This window comes from Vulpes vulpes, chromosome 5 (assembly GCF_048418805.1).
Source record: "Vulpes vulpes isolate BD-2025 chromosome 5, VulVul3, whole genome shotgun sequence".
Taxonomy (NCBI): Eukaryota; Metazoa; Chordata; class Mammalia; order Carnivora; family Canidae; genus Vulpes; species Vulpes vulpes.
Window position 1 is genome coordinate 113,452,924 of NC_132784.1, and position 15,426 is coordinate 113,468,349.

The 15,426-nt window shown below is 63.1% G+C and overlaps 1 protein-coding gene and 1 long non-coding RNA gene across 3 annotated transcripts in view; one reads left to right on the forward strand and one right to left on the reverse strand.

The window, feature by feature from the left end:
* Positions 1-83: 83 nt before the first annotated feature.
* Positions 84-3,423, reverse strand: LOC140599084 (uncharacterized). The gene is made up of 2 exons (XR_012001817.1): positions 3,342-3,423; positions 84-1,356 (listed from the first exon to the last, which is right to left on the reverse strand). It is a non-coding gene; the product is annotated as an uncharacterized lncRNA (long non-coding RNA).
* The window catches only part of KCNJ10 (potassium inwardly rectifying channel subfamily J member 10), a 28,762-nt gene continuing 16,044 nt past the window's right edge, over positions 2,709-15,426 (forward strand). Inside the window, exon 1 of one of the 2 annotated variants that reach the window (XM_025986264.2) lies at positions 2,709-2,927. The gene's annotated coding sequence lies outside the window, so the exon portion shown is untranslated. The remainder of the gene's footprint in view (positions 2,928-15,426) is intronic. The other variant, XM_072759712.1, reaches the window with a different exon arrangement.

Here is a 15,426-nt window from a genome sequence, read left to right on the forward strand (position 1 = left end):
ATCTGTACAAAGGAATATACACGATGGATATGTGCATATATGTTATAGAACATAACTTAAGAACAAAACTCCATTTAAACCACTCTTTTTAAAGAAAAGATTTACTTATTTGGGAAAAAGAGAGTGGGAAGAGGGGCAGAGGGAGAAAATCTCCAAGCAGACCCCCCAGTGCTGGCGGAGCCTGACGCGGGGCTCCATCCCAGGACCTTGAGCCAAAGTGAAGAGTCAGCCGCTTAACTGACGGAGCCATGTGGGTGCCCCTAAATCACTCTGTTTTAATTAGAAACCTACAGTTCCATTCCAGCTATCTGCACTTTCCCACAGTCTTGCACCTCTGCTGTTCTAGAACTTCCAAGCTCTTTGTAATTGCCCAGTCCACCCTCCACCCTGATTTTTAGCAGATGGCTCTTCTGCTCTACAGGAAAGGCAAAGACCATTTGGGAGGAGCTTCTCCAGACCCTTCTCCCACACCACTAGGTATCCCTTCTGCTCCTGCCCTTGGAGTCTTTCCTCCCTGTCGTCCCAGAGGAGTACCCTAAGTGCCGAGCTGAGGAGCTTGGACTGTGCTCAGGAAGCAAGGGGCATCCTGTTTGGGGCTTGATAGGAGAGCATAGGGACTGACACGGTGAGGACGGGTTGCCTCTTCTTTGAGAATGGAGAGAGGGGTGAAGGGTGGGTGCAGGTCCTGGGCTGTTAGCGCCCTTCCTGATGGCGGTAGTGGCCATGAACTAGAAAGGGACACCGGAGAGAAATATAGCAAAGGGAGACCTGGCAGGATTGGGTGGCTTAGTTGACATGTCAAGGGATGGGGCAGAGGAAGGGTGAAGAGGAGAGATCACTTAGTTTTTAAACCTGTTTGGTCAGGAGAAACACAGAAATAAAGAAGTCATGTGGATTCCCAGCCTTGAGGAGGAAGATGATGAGTTCAGTTGGGGGCCCTGTCTGGGTGGCATGGAAATCCCCTGCCAGCAGCCAGAACTGTGATGCTCTGAAGAGAGCCTCAGGGTGCAGCTCAGAGGTGGTAGCCGGAGCCACATCAGTGGTGGACACTCCCCTCAGACACGGAAAGAGAACCCAAGACTGAACCTTTGGTGTCGAGGGAGGGAGCGGCTGTAGGTTTGGGTGGGCAGGGCCAGTGGGCGAGGATGAGGCTGGAGTGGCACCAGGCCCAGGTCACGGCAGACCTTCCGTCCGAGGTGAGGGGTTTGGATTTTCCTTCTAGGCAGTGGGCAGTCGCTGAAGGCTGTTACATTGGGAAGCGCCGCGGTCAAACTTGTTCCAGAGAGATGTACGCTATCACTGTTTACTCTTAAACGTGGGACTTCGTGGTCTGCAGGATTATTTGAGTGGAAGAAACTGGAGGGAGGAAGACCAGTTAGAAGGCAGCTGTAGGAATCCTGGACCACAACCCCGTGGTGCCGCGCACACCAAGGTGGGCAGGCCTGAGGTGCTTCACAGCGCGGATGCGCTGATTTGGGGAAGATGAGGTGAGGCAGGATGAAGACTCTGGGGTGCCGTCCGGCTGCCCCCTGAGTCCAGCCCTCTTGCTCACTTCCAGATTTCGCTTCCTGAAATTCTGCTGTGACTTTGTCTGCTCAAGAGCCCCTGTGGCCTTCCTTTGCCTTCGGGAACTCGGAGCTGACCCCGAACTCTCCTATTTCTCTCTCTTTACTCCAGGTCTTTCCCCAACACAAACACAGCACCTGTGGTGCCCCGGGGGTAGCCCACTGCCCTCCCCCAGGGGAGGGTGTCCATTTACCCTTCCTGTGGCTTTTAGAGGTGGAACTAAACTGACAATTTCAAGTTTCCTTGATTTTTTTTTTTTTTTTTTGCAACATATCCATCACCTCACTATGGTAATACTGGTTACCAGTTAGTAGTAGTTCAATAGTTCAGTCCGTAAATATCTGTGATCCACAAAGATGGGGAAACAATGTTTTCCTCAATAAATGCCAAGGGTGGGAGACTGTGGATGAGAACTTCTCAAAACACGCATTCAGATTCTGGAAGCCGTGTTTGGTGACAGAAAGGTTGAGGACCACCCACCACCTGGGCTCTGTCTCCCCCCTCCAGCTCCCCCCCCCCCCCCCGCTTCCCTCCACCCCCCAGGGGCGGCTGTTTCCCAAGCGGACTTGGTGATGTCCAGTTCCCTGGGCCTCGGCCGCCTCCGGACGCTGCACACCCCGCCATCGCCCCGGACCTGAACCCTCTGCACCCTTTAGGGCCCTGCTCGGATGCCCCACACCCTCCAGGGCCCCTCAGCGGGGCGACCTCGCGCTCCGCGCGCCCCCAGCGCCTTCGCACCTGCGCCCTTCCCTTAGGGACCGGGGAGCGCTGCGCACCTGGCGCCGGGGCGCACGCAGGGCGGGGGGGGGGGGGGGGGCGACCTGGCGGCCGGGGGCAGGGGGCAGGGGGGAGGGCGCCGGGCCGCCCGGGTTCATTTCCAGCTCCTCCTCGCCCCCCTCCCCGTCGGCGAGCCGGCGCGGCCCCTATCGCTTGGCCCATCGTCTCGCGGCCCGCTTCCTCCCGGAGGCTGTCTGGTCCCGCTCCGCGCAGAGCCCGCGGCGTCCGCGGCTCGCCCCCCTCGCCCCTGCGCCCCGCCCGCCCGGCCCCTCCAATCCCCGCGCCCCGGCCTGGCGCTCCACGTCCCCATTGGCCCGCCGCGCCCCCCCCGCGCCCGCCGCCGCCCCCTCCGGGCCCCTCCATTCACACCAAGTTTGGCTCCGGCGCTGCGGAGGGAGGGGGCGGCCCGGCCCGGCCCAGCTCTGCCCCCGGCCGGCCCGACCCCGGCCCCGGCCCCCGGCCCAGCCCTTATCTGATCCCAGCTCCGGGTTTAAGAGTCCCGGCTCCACCCGTCGCCCAGCTCGGTGCCTCGCTCCTGCCCGCCCCGTCCGTGCGTCCCCGCTGCCCATCCAGGGACCGACAAGGTAAGCCCCCGGGGCCCTGTCCACCGCGCCCCGGAGACAGCGGGGCCCCCAGCCCGTGGGCGCCCCCCCAGCCCGTGGGTGCCCCCGTGTCTGGCCGCACCAGTCTCCCACCTTCGGTGACCCCGAACAGACCCTCCTGGGAAGGGCTCCCCAAGAAGGAAACTCCACCCTGGCTGGTCACCTCAAGTGCTTTAGGCTAAGCAGGGGGCCCGCCCCGATGCCCTCCCTACTAGGCTGACCTGGCCTCCCGCAGGGGCCTCTCAAGAAACACAGTGACCCCCCCCACCCCACCGCACACATATGACCCTGCACCCCCACGCAGCTGCTCCAGACGCACCCCCTCTTCCCAGGATCATCAGGTTACTCCCACTGCCCTGCCAGCTGGGTGCCCCCTCCCCACACAGCGGCACTCACTTAGTGACACCCACTGATCACAAGTTCACACACGGGAAGACGGACACATCCAGCTTGGCTAGGAAGCACTGTAGCCTGGTGTGTCTGGGACCCCCCCCCCCAGCCCGCCCCTACTGGCCTGGCTCTCCCGGCTCCCCCTTCCCCACGTCTCGCCCCTCCTTCCCCAGCTCTCACCACCCCCTTCCCCAACTATCTCACAGTAAAGATCCCTAGGAAGAGCGCTGCAGGCCAGACTGGGCTCTGAAACATTCCCCCTCCAGATGGAGAAGCCCTTCCCCATCCCACTCCCCCCCCCCACACACACCGGAGGAACCGCCACGGGCACCAGGCACCGGGCACCAGGCACCGGGCTAGGAGCAAGAGGAGGGTTGGAGCTTCCGGATTTGGGGGCAGAGAACTGAGCCCTGGGATGGAGCAGGACACAACCGGGGCCGGATGGGAACAGGGCCTCTGGGCACTTGCTAAGCACCCCAGAGTGAGGCAGATGGGAAGTGGGGGTGGTGGAGAACCAGGGCCCAAATCTGGACCCGAGGGGCCAAAGGCTCAGGCCAGGGCTCAAAGCCTGATTCTGTTGCTTATCAATACAAATCCTGGCTAAAGCTTTTTTGGCCAATCTGCCTTAGCTGTGGTGTTTGATGTTTTTTCCCCACCGGGACTGCTTCAGGGAGTTCAGGGTGGCAGGGAGAAGGAGATGGGAGACTTGGAGCCCAAGTGCGAGGAGGCCTGGAGGCTGTCAAGGGATCAGCCTGAGGAGGGGCCAGCGGCAGCCACTGAGTTCCATTGGGTTCCATCCCCAAACCCTCTCCTTAATCTCTACGACTTTCTGACCACGCTCCTGGCACAGTGGTGGGCACCGTCCTGTGCCAAGGCGCAGGGTCTGCTTATTCCTTGGGGTGTCGGCTGGGTACAGGGGACCCAGGGTAGAAGGAAACAGGTGTCCTGGCTCCTCACTGGTTCTTCGGGGAGCAGGAAGTGAGGGAGGGGGAGGGAGGCATCATGCCAGGGAGAGGGGCCAGGGCTGGTCTGCAGAGGAATAGGCATGGCCCAGGCAGTGCCAACTCTCTTTTCCCCGCCCCTCTGTCCTTTGGTGGTGGTGGCGAGGGAGGGAGAGAGGGGGTGTTGGGGGGTGATCTGGGCCAGTCCAGCCTCCCAAAGCCCTTGCCAGCCTGGATCCTGAAAGGAGCTGCTGTTTTCTGAGCTGTCCCCCACCCCCCACCCCCCAGCCGAGCCCGAGCAGCCAACTTGTCTCAGTGGGTATCAAATGGCAATGACTCCATGGAATGGAGGGGTGAGGGGTGGGGGGTGGGCAGGGCAGGGTTATGGGCCCATTCCTTCCGTGGTTCTAATGCAGGATCCCACTGCTGCCCCCTACGCTGGGGAGAAAAAGCCCTGTCTTCCCAACATCTGGCTCACATCCAGGCCACGATCGGTCAGTTGTGTTAGGACGGGAGGGTTAGTTGCCTGCCCACTGGCATCCCCCTCTTCCCTGTGCCCCACTGAGCGGTGCGCGGGGACCCTACCTGCACCTGCTCACTTAGAGCCCCGACTGCTCTGGCTTGGGCCACAAGGGAAGGGCCTTGCAGATGACCCAGGGGCGTCCTTCCCTGTTCTCCCCACGGGGACGCTCAGATCCGGTGGGCTCGGACCAAGTCCTCTGGGGTCATCCCAGGACGGGTGGGATGACAGGCTTAGGGCCCTGGGGGTGAGTCACGGGGAAAGACCCACTTCCTCAGAGGAGAAAAGGCCTCTTGGGCCTCCTGGCAAGACGCTGTGTCTGCATACAAGGTGGAAGATAGGCCGAGCCCCCGGCGTTGGTGGGGAGGGAAGGAGACACGGGGCCTGGAGCCCCCAACGTTCCTGCCAAGGGTTATGTAGGACGGAAGGAGAAAGCTTCCACTGTCCCCCCCCCCCTCGCCTCCCCGCCGGCCTAGATTCTTCTCTTGCCTGACTGGTCAGTGCCACCGTCCAGGCTGAGGCCACGCTGTCCAGGGTAGCGGTGAGGCCCTGGCAGGGGCAGGGAGGCCGCAGGGATGGACCTGCAGGAAGAGAGCAGACTCCCGGCGTCTGGTGCCCAGGCAGGGTGGTTGTGGGGGCAGCTCCTGGAACCTGAGCCTTGCGGGCCGACCCCCTCACCCCCGCTCTCCCACCAGCTCAGTTCGGTGCTTTTCTTCCTTCATCCAGTTTCACATCCACGCGTGGCCATGGCCCGTCTCCGGCCCCTCCCCCACCAGAACCTTGAAAGGGCAAAGAGAAAGGGATTGTGGGAAGAAGTGTCCCGTGGGTGTCGGGCGGCGGGGGGCTGGATTTGGGGCGGTGGGGAGAGAGGAGCAGCTGGCTCTGGAATGCGAGGAGAAGTGGGAACGGACCGGTGTGGCCCGGAGCCGGGGCTCGGAGCAGGCTGGAGCATGTCTGGCCCCTTGGGACGTTGTTCCAGGGGCAGAAGGCCCGGGTGGAGGGCTGGGCAGCCGCCAGCGGGACTTGGGTTAGGCTTTGGGAGGCACATCCCAGAAAAGGAGAGATTGGGAGAGAGCAGAAGACCACCTTCTGGAACAAAAACCCAGCCCCTGAGCCCCCAGGCCGATCGCTACAGCCTCTGCGGGGAGTGGGGATGCTGGATGGGCCTGGGACGACAGGGCAGCTGGCCGAAGGCCCCTCGAGCGCGTTGTCCCCGGGCTGCCCCTGCTCGGGTGTCGCCTGGGAGGCCACGGGGCTCTGAAGGGCATGGCCTTGGAGCCAGGCTTGCTGGGTCCCAGGCAGTGCCACCACTCGCCGCCCCCCTTCCCCACCACCGGGGCTCCTCATCCTTTCAGGGGCCCCATAGCCGTTGGGGAATAAGAGTCAGAATGGGTAAAGGGCTTGGAACAGTGCTTAGCGCCTAAAAAGCGTGCTTGCCGCTTGCCGTGTGCTGCCTCCACCCTCTGGCCTGGCCGCGAGGGCTCCCCACGCCAGCCCGGCCCGGCCCCTGGTTCTTCTGCGGTTGGGTTGAGGTCAGGTCTGGTCCCTGTCCCTCCGCCTTTCCGGAGGAGTGACCAAGCAGCCCTGCCCCCCCACAGCTGGGCCATCATGCGGCCTGCGTGTCCACTCCGCAGCTCCTTTCCCTGCCCCACGCGGACATCCTTGCCGTCAGCCTAGGTCCGAGGAGTGTGAACTGAACTGTCGAGCTTCCCTAAAACCACCTGCTTGCCCATTCGGAGCAACTTCTCCCAGCCCGGCACCGGCTTCTCTGCCCCCACCCCACTGCTCCGGCGGCCCTGCGACCTGCCTGTTCCTCTGGGCCCTTGTTCTGTCCTCTCGGGCTCACCTCCTCCTCTACCCCCACCCCCCCGCTCCTTCCCCGTCTGTCTGGGTGCCCCGGGTGCCCCTGCAGCCTCCCTAACAGCCTCCCTGACTCTGGCTTCTCTCTCCTTGGCTCCCTCCCTTCACCGTGGATCGCCCCTGGGGCTCTCACCACCAGGCACCCGTTTTGTCTGGTCCCTTTTCCGACCCAGACACCCCTGTGGGTTTTCAGATGGACACTCCCCTTCACTGTCTCCAAGACACTTTACTGAAGCCTTGCCCTATCCAGACCTTTTTCGGGGGGGGGGGGGGGGAGATGTGTCCACGGCGGTCCCTGAGCCACCCCTTTTCTCTCTGTCTGGACCCTCACGGAGACCCTCCTGTCCCATCTCCCCACACAGCCCCTGCCTCGTTTCCCGACCGCCCTGTCCTCTGGTGCCCTGCTCCTCAGCATTTGGCTTCCCCTTTGTCGCTCGTGTCTGCTACTTTGCCCCAATGCCCAACGCGATGGTGATGTCGGGAGGGGACGTCCTGCGTCCTTCGTTGCACGGGGGCTGCCCTGGGATGGGGCCGTGCGTGCCCCCACAGCCCTGCAGCTTTTGGACGCCCTGAGGCAAAGGCATCTCTTCCCTCCCTGGACCCCTCTGCTCCTGGGAACAGAGTGGCCTCTGAGCCGCTGCACCCTGGGCAGGAAGCCCCTCTGGATGCTGATTCTGGGGGGAGGATCTGACATGCCTGGGAGTGGGGTGCATGAGTGTAAGACCTCCTATTCGTCTCTCCAGGGAAGTTCAGAATAAGCCCCTCTTCTGCTGACGGCCCCGTCCTGGAGACGGCTTCACCCTGAGAGTCGAGAAGCAGACCCCAGAACCCCGAGTCTCCAGTCCGTTAAGCACGGTCGGCCCAAACACAAAACCTCATGCAGGGGTGCGCTGAGCCTTCCTCTTCTCCCTCCTGGACGTGCCGATGCTGGGCTTATTGGTGGGCGCCCGGGGTGGGGACCGGGCGAAGGTCAGGGGTGAAGGTCAGAGGAGCCAGTGTAGTCCACTGGGGCACACACCTGGTGCGGGGGCTTGCGGGTTGGCAGACCTGTGAGGGCACCTCCCGGGGTCGGGGTACATTCTCCCTGGGGCTGACCACACAGGCCAACGGGCTGCTAGACCTGCCTGGCTGACCCTCCAATGAACAGGACGGGGCAAGTGGCCAGCAGGGCGAGCTGGTCCGAGGGCCCCCAGGGCAGCACTTCACCAGCCTCTTCATGTGGGGAGCCTGGCACACGCCCAGAAATCACTGCGGGCTGCGGGTTTCTTTGGGTTGGATTTATTGCTAGGTTAGAAATGAAAACCGAGGAGGCTGAAAATAATCTCTTGGTTCGTTGGAAAGCAACCCCAAACCCCCTCGCATGTCAACATGAACGATACGTTGTCAATGAAAAATAGCTGTGTTTTTAAAAACGAAGAAATGACGCGTTTGGTGAGAAGGGTGGCGGCGTCTCATGTTTTCACAAATCTTTTGGACGTGCGTCTGAGCGGCAGACAGACGATGCCTCAGGTCTGCGTCTGTGTCCCACCTGCTGCCGTATCCTGTGTCACGCAGCCTCTAACTCCACTGAACACTCACGAGACAATGAGCGCCAGCGAAGCAAATCCCCTTTAGTGTTATTAGGAAGACAGTTCTGACCCCAGCGAGCCTCTGAGAGAGTCTCAGGAACCCCCAGGGTCCCTGGACCACACTTTGAGAAGTGCTAGTCCAGAGGAACTTCAGAAAATAGTTTCAAAAGACCCGCAGCCAAGCAGGTGTCCTGACTGATCTCCTTCAGCTGCCTGGGCTCCTCTGAGCATTCTCACTGGGGGGATCCTACGGGGTGGGGGGATCAGTGGGAGGTGGGGAGATCCTACGGGGTGAGGGAATCAGTATCGGGAGGATCAGTATGGGGGATCAGTATGGGGTGGGGGATCAGTATGGGGGGATCAGTACAGGGTAGGAGGGATCAGTAGGAGGTGGGGGGATCACTATGGAATAGGGGATCACTACGGGGTGGGGGTTCAGTATGGGGGTATCAGTACGGGTTGGTTTAACACGTGGGGCCTGCTCACTAGCTCTGTAATCTTGGGCAAATCATCCACATCTCTGTTTTCTCATCTATAAAATGGGGCTTTTAGAAAGTGCCTATTTTTTTAGAGTTGTTGGAGATTACTTGACGTGATTCTAGTGTGGTGCTGCACCACGTGCGTCAGCCCTTCATCCCAGAGCCTTGGCCCTGAATTCCCTGGGCCATGAAGGTGGGAAGCGGCCCAGGTAATCCTCCCAGGGGGCTTCCCGGGCCAGTAAGGAAAGGGACTTGGCCAAGGTCCTGGGAAGGTTAACAGGATTGCTGGCCCTGAACCTAGGAGTTCTAACTCCTAGCCCTATGTACCCCGCCCCTCAGCCTCCCCCAGACTCCTTGGGGAGCAGGGGTGGGGTGGGGTGCAGAACCAGTGTCCTGACCCGGAGAAGGAAGCAGGCCTTCCCTCCCCCCCAGCAATGGCAAGCCAGTGCCCCAGCCCTGGGGTACAGCAGGAAGCCTCTAGGGCAGACCCAGAGGGCCTCTGGCCATCAATGCAGCTGAAAAGTGGAGAAAGTGAGCCAGCCCCAAGATCTCCTCTGTCCTGCCTTGTGGGGGGCAGTTCTGTAAAGTGGCCTCAGCCTGTTCTCCTGGGGGTTTCTGGCCCCGACCAGAGGAAGTCTTGATTGGGCAACACTGCCTCTCACGTGGTGCAGGAGCCCTGCTTGTCCTGGCCGCTGCCCCTTCCCGTTCCGGGCTCCTCAGCCCCTGGACTGCCCCCAACCCCCCAGCCGAGGTGCCCTGGGCAGTACCTGCGCCCAGCAACCCCTGTGGGCACAGATGGTGTGGTGGGTGGAGGAGGGAGCCGGGGTCCCCTGGGTGGGAGGAGAGGAGCCTCTTCCCCAGCATCGGAGGGGGAGGGCGGGGCAGGCAAGCATCCCGCATCCCGTGTCCCCGGGGAGAGCTAGTCCTGGCCACACTCCCCTGAGGCCCTGAGGCAGGCTGCAGGCACCACCTTGCTCAACTCCCCGACTCCCCGAGCCCTGAGCACACTCCAGGTCTGCACCCCGTGGCCGTTCAGCCCCGTGCACGGCTCTGCTCTCCTCTGCTGCCCACACGAGTCCCTGGGGTGGAGGTAAACCTGAGGCACAAGGTGGGTGGGCTCAGACTGTCCACCTGCTTCGTTCCAGACCCGGCCTGGCCCCACAGCCCCTCCGCCCCCATCGCCACCAGTCCCTGTGGCTTTTTCCACTTGCCAGGGCCCGTGTGGCCGGTGGCTGGTTTGGGGGCCCCTGGCTAGGCTCCCTCGGGGAGCCCCTATGGGCTAACCTCTCTCCCATCTCGGCGCTGCCCCACCCCCTGCCTCCACAGGCAGGCCAGCAGCCCCCAGCTCCCTCCTCTGGGCTGTGGGACAGGGAGAGGGCTGAGGGGCAGGCTCTGCATACTAATGGGCTGCCCATTGTCAAAGCCCCTTTGTGCCGCAGAGCTCCATTGAGGCGGCTCCGGGGCGGGCACAATGGGGGCTCTGTCCCTGAGTTCCCCCAAACAGTCACCTGCTTTCAAAGCCTCCCCCCACCCCCACCCCCACCCGCCCCGTGTCCGGAGGGCCAAGAGAGCGCGGGGGAGTGGGCCCGGGGCCAGGGGGGATGGGTAGGAGGCGACCCCCCACTGCCCTGTCCCGGGCCAGGCCAGGGAGATGGGCACTGGTGGAGAGAGGTCCCGGCTCACGGACGGGGTGGGGGTACAGTCTGTGGACAGAGCTGGAATGGGGGTTCTGTGAGGCCAGCGAAGGGGAAGGGGTGCGCCCAGCACCCACTCCTGGGTTCCACATGCCCGGCCTGGGCTGCGGCTCCCGCCCCTACTCCTCCTCCGCGGGCTCATATATGCAAGGACACACAGGCACACACTCATCTATGCAGCCCCACACACAGAGCCCGACGCACGCTGGAGCGGATGCGCCCAGACCCAGCAGGCCCAGCCGGGGCCCGCCGTGGTCCTCGGGCCACCCACGTGCATATGCACCTGCATGCCTGCCCGCGCCCCACCCCACCCTGTCCCTGGTGCACCCCTCTGCCAGCCGCCGCCGCCCCCCTTGCCCTCGCTGCCCCCTGCTGCTCCAACACAGGTTATAACAAGTTTGCACTTGTTGTGACCTCGAGAATGTGAATGTAGCCCTGGGGCGGGTAATGTCCCGCTGCCCCAGACCGCGCCGCTTATTCGTTAACCATGGACACAACCTCCTCCTCCTCCACTGGTCACTTGAGCACGGCTCCACACCCCACCCCACCCCACCCCACCTTGGGGGTCTCAGTGCCCAGGACCCTGCCCCACGGCTGAGCCGAGCACACTGGAGTGGGGCAGGGGGGCTGCAGAAACCTCGAACCCAGCCTGCCCAGCGCAGGCAGCCAGGGCCCCGTGGGACCGTCCTTTGCATCTGCCCAGTGCACCCGCGTCACGGCCTGAGAGGCAGCGGGGGCAGTTCTCGTTGCCCTGGTTCTCAGGATGGCTCTGAGGGGTGACATGGTGGGTCCGGGTGGCCAGGTGGCGACCACGAGGAGGCCTGTTGCCTCTAGGTGGAGGGTTTCTCCTGGGGTGGCTGGGGCTTACTCTCGGTCTCTTGGCTTCACTCGGGAGACTCGCGCCCCCGAAGGTGCCCGCCTCCCCTGGGAAGGAGCTGTGGGAGTGGTAGGGCAGGGAGCAGGGTGGACAATGGCGACAGGGTCTCGATTCTAGGGACCTCGAATCCTTAGGATTCTGGATCTAGAAAGAACCTCCGAAAGTCACCTTGACCTCCCCGGCTGCGTCAGCCTGCCTCCTTCCATTTCCCACCGGCCCGCCGGCCTCACTCCTGCCACCGATTCTGTGTGGCTGGCGAGAGAAACCCAACACCCCCCGGCCAGGCTCCAGAGCTCTCTGTTGACCCAGAGTCCTCGGAGACCCCTGCTCTGGCCTTCCCGCCCACAGCCCGCGTCTGTGTGGGGTCTGCGGGGACACCTGGGCCTGCCCTGCTCATCTGGGCCTGGGCATCCTTTGGAAGCAGGCAATCTAAACAGGGAAGAGACAGAGGGCCCACCAGGACCCCAAGACCTGGGGTGGGGGGCGGGGTCGCGGGGGCAACTCCCTCAGGTGGGGGGCAGTGCTGACCCTGGTTCGCTCGCCCACGAGTGTTGTCGTCGGACGTTCACTTCCGTGGTGTTTCCCTTCTATCAGAATGGCACAGTGCCCTCCACCTCTCACCCCCCCCAGGGCTCCCCACTCTAGCCCTCACATTCTGGTCTTCCTCGTGCAGGGCACCCCCCTTCCTCTCTGGTGTGTCCTTTTGCCGCTGGAGGTCCCCTCACACGTTCCCTGTTGGAGAGAGAAGCCCCCCTGCTGCCCTTGGCCACTGCGACGGGAGGCTGGGGCGGCAGCCACCTCCACACCTCGTTCTAGATCCATCTAGAATCTTGACGTGTCTAGTGTGTCTTCATGCCCCCCACCTCCTCCACTGCCCCATACTGGTCTTCAAATGGGGGCGGTGGTTAGGAGTAAGCGGGATGGTGGGGGTGGATAGAGAGGCTCCCTCCTGGTGATGGGGGCCCCTCAGACTTCCCCCCGTGAGGGTCGGCGTGGTTCTCTGTACGCGGAACCAGGAGCCCCGAGGAGGAAAGGGGATCCAGGGCTCAGTTCCCTAAACATGCATCGTAAGGACAGGGCACCTTGGGTCTCTGGCTCCACCGGGGTAATGATGAGGACAGACTGCTTGGACAGCAGTACGTACATTTAGATGCAACAGGAAGCACTTCCTGGGGGGAAGGTATTGCTAGGCCAAGGGGAGGGGGGCAGGGAGTGGAACGCTCCTGAAGAGATGGAGGGGTCCACCTTTGGTGTCTCAGTGAGCAGAGGCTGAGGGGCCTGGGAGGAAGTTCCCATGACACCCTGAGGCCCCGGGGGCCGTGAGATCCCCAGCTGTCCTCGCTGGCGTGGTTCTGGGCCAGCCGCCGCGAGGCCGAGGGGCTCTGGAGACCTCAGCGTAGGGCCGTGCCCTGGGCTGTGGCTGTGCATGGCCAGGGGACGAGCTCCGGGAGTCACGTCCAAGGTTGGCCCTATACCGGCTGGCCCTTCACAACCCCAGGTCAGCATAGGATCTCAGGGGAAGAAGTCAGGATTCATGTTCTGACTCTGATCGAAAATCACATGTGCTACTGGCCAGCTGTGTGGTCAGAGGGAAGTGACTCCCAGGCCTTGCTTCCTCTTGGGGGAGCCGGGGAAGCCCCTCGATGACCCGAGGGCCTCCCAGCACGTGCGTCCTGTGGCCCTCGGGTAAGAGGTGGTCACCTGCCTGGGGCTCCTCCTGAGCGGTCAGCTCACCTGCTGCGTCTGGGCTGCACACATGCAGTGTGGGCAGCGACACTGCCCACCTCCCTCCCGGAGCACGGGTGACCCTGCTGCGGGCAGGCCCCGGCTTGTGGCATGGTGGGGCAACCCACACGGGGTGGGGGGCACGTCTGCAGAGGCCTCCCGGGGAAAGTGGCCTCTCAGCGGAGGCCTGGGAGGAGGCCGGAGGGAGGGGGACAGGGCTTCCCGAGGCGGCCCCCTTGTCTGCCGAGAGCCATGGGCGAGGGAAGCACGGCCTGTCCAAGGCCTGAGAGGAGCTGGGTGGGCTGCGCAGGGGATGCCGGGAGGGCCGAGGGAGGACAGCAGGTGCTGGTGCAGGGGAGGCCGGCAGAGCCGGGTGACCCCAGACTCTGTCCCAGCTGCTATTGGGGCTTCGAGGTGGGTCAGCCGCTTCCCCTGCCCGCGCCCTCCTGTCCCAGCTTCTCCGGCCTCCCAAGCTCAGCCTCTTGTCCTAAGGTCACTCAAGGAGCACAGGGCCCCAGGGTGGTCTGGGGGGTCTAGGCAGGAGCCCAGGGCCAGAGCCGACCGACCCTGAACCGTGGGAAAGGGGTCGAGCTCCCACAGTGGACCCCAGATTCCTGGCATGAAGGCTCACCACTATGGGCCTCAGTTTCCCCATCTGGCCCCTCGCTAGAGAGTATCTGGGGAGCGTGATGGAGGAGGGCTGAGGGAAGCTACGGAAAAGGCAGGTCTTCACCCAGAGCAAAGGTTGATGGGGAGACCCAGTCAGTGGCCCCGAAGGTTCCAAAGTGAAAACTTGGACGGGAAGCTGGGAGGAAGGGCCTCCCAGGGATGAAGCAAGTCACGCACAGGGAGGGACCTGTGGGCGGGGGAGCTGTCTTAAGAAATACGTAGCCACGCTGCTGCAGAGGACACAGATAAACAAGATACAGGTCCCAAATCAGTTCAGAAAACACTCTCTTGTTTGGGAGGGTGGGCAGGGTCCTTCCCGAGGGAGGGGGCAGCTGCAGCGAGCCCTGGAGGGGGCCCAGGCGTGGGGAGGTTCTCCTCTGCACCCCCCCTGCCCCCTGCCCTCTGGGAGCCTGCACCCCCTCAAGGCCCAGCCCTTCCCCCCACCACAGCCAGTGCAATTTCTGAGACCACAGATAAAGAAGTGGGGGGGCCCTGGGCTGGGATCTCATAGGCCCCGTCCTCCTTCAGGGAGGGAGCCCCACGGGTCCCTGGGACCCTAAGGAACAGGTCCCACCTGTTTGGCCCCACTGGCAGATCTGGTGACCACTCAGTGGCTCACTGGCCTCCCCACCCAAACCCTTGTCTCCTGGGGCCTGGCCATCCTGGCTTTGAGAAGCCCGCCAGCTGCCTGGAGCCCCTCCCCCCCCCTGCTGGGGGCAAGCTGGAGGGCAGAGGGCTGAAGGGAGTCCCTGGGGAGCCTGGTCTTGGGCATCCCTCGGCAGGTTGAAGGGGTTTGGGAGGAACCTCCTCTTGGGAATGAGGAGCAGGTGGGATGAAGGAGAGGGGCTTGGAAGCCTCCTCCAACTCTGGGGCCATAGTCCGTCGTAGCCCATAAGTCCCTTACCCTGGAGGGGAGGTGGGGGGCTGGGGCTGGTTGAGTGGCATTGAGCCCTGGGGCATCGGGGAGGCAGGGCGAGGGAAGGGCTGCGTGGCTGGGAGATTGCCCCCCCCCCCCCCCACCGCCCTGCTTTCTCGAATTCAGGAGATACTTTCCTTCATCTGCAAAGTGGGATAATAGTAAAATCTTATGAGGGCATGAGGGCTTTACAGACTCCACACGCTCCATCCCACGTAGTCCGGACCATACAATGAGAGGGTTTCCTGCCTCCTTAGGGAGGAGATGGAGCCCTGCGGAGATGAAGAGATGGACTGAGCTCCAGCAAGGCAGGGACCCGAGGGGCCACTAGTGGGGAAGGGTGGGATAGGGCCACTAGTGGGGAAGGGGGGGATAGGGCCCTCAGCTGTGGCCCAGCATGCGGATAACACGTAGGCCTCATCTGTCAGGCTAACGACAGGAAACGGTGTTCTGTGTCACCATGTGCGGGACGAGGGAAATGGGCGGCAGGGGTGGCAGGGGCAGGGTGCGCGATGGCTAGGACAGCCGGAGGCAGAGAGTGGGGGCGGGGGGCAGCCTGAAGGTAACTAGGGCACCCCGCTAGCAGGAGCAGGAGCAGCAGGTGCTGAGCCCCTTGCAGCCGCTTGCAGGCAGAGGAAGCGCAGGAGCCCCTGGGGATGCAGTCGTGGGTCACAGGTGACCTAACCTGGCCGCTGCCAGATGGGGTGCTTAGGGACAAGGGCCACAAGAAGGGGCCGTGACCCCCAAGGTAGAATCAGGCGGGAAGGGCCTTGAAGGCTCCGTCAGGAAGCTCCCGGGGCCCTGGGACCCACTGGAGGGTTCCGGGGAGCGGTGGGATGCAG